Source organism: Chrysochloris asiatica, unplaced genomic scaffold (genome assembly GCF_000296735.1).
Source record: "Chrysochloris asiatica unplaced genomic scaffold, ChrAsi1.0 scaffold00005, whole genome shotgun sequence".
Classification (NCBI taxonomy): domain Eukaryota; kingdom Metazoa; phylum Chordata; class Mammalia; order Afrosoricida; family Chrysochloridae; genus Chrysochloris; species Chrysochloris asiatica.
This window is the reverse complement of record NW_006408523.1, coordinates 15,699,815-15,700,833: the sequence shown is the minus strand read 5'-3', so window position 1 is coordinate 15,700,833 and position 1,019 is coordinate 15,699,815.

Sequence of the window (1,019 nt, the reverse complement as noted above, 5' to 3'; positions counted from 1 at the left end):
TTTTTTTTTTTTTTTAATGTAATCATAAAGCATATAACATGCAATCACAGAGCATACTGTATATAGGGATACAGGGAGTTCGTGTTTTAGGTATATTTTAAAAACAACAAGAACAAATCCATTTCTCTGAAACCTCTGAAATGCAGACAAAATAAAACTCAGAGGAGAATGCACTGAAATTAGAAGGTAACTCTAACCACCCTCCAAGACTTTCTTCTTGAGATCATACAATTAGAATAAATTGAAAGTAATGCCAGGAGCTTCCCTAACTCCCTGGCAGAAGCACATACCAAATACTAGTCACTTAGAGGAGGGCCTCTGGAATAACCCCACTAATTCCTCCTGGCTTAGTAGACAAGAGCTCTTTTTTGTTCTTTGAATGTTCATTACTTTGGAAGCTCGTGGTCTGTTTCAAGGATGCAATGTTTTCTCTTATCTTTCTGAGAGTATTAATTACAGTGTTGTTTTGCTTTCTCCTTATGCTCCTTGCAGTATTTCCCTGAGTGGCTTTCTTTGTTGTTGTTTTCATTTTCCTTGTTTGCTTGCTCATTTTGGAGTCTCCAATTCCAATGACAGACTTCTCTCTTTTGCCTTGTGATCTGCGACTGTTAGCTCATACTTAAGAGTAAAGCTAGGAAGTTTTCTGGATGCTCCGAGTGCAAGGACAAAGCAGGTCAACTGGTAATCCTTACTGTGGGGTGAGCAGGCTGAGTATTTCCTCAACTGTGGCATCTTGAGTACCATCTTGGGTAAGGCAGTACAGTAATGGTTCTGCACATGGATACTGGAGCTAGAACGCCCAATTTCATAAAGAAAGCTGCTAAAATGGAGCCTTATATAGCACAAGAAGGAACAAAGAGTCTTGAAACAAATACAGCCAGAATGATTCATAAAACTGAGGATGACAAGACTTCATTTTACTTAATTTGGACAAGCCTAGAGTGCCCTAAAGAGACTCTTGGTAGAATTATGGATGTCAACTGAAATGCTGATGGAAGTCCTGCAGGAAGAGAGGAGAA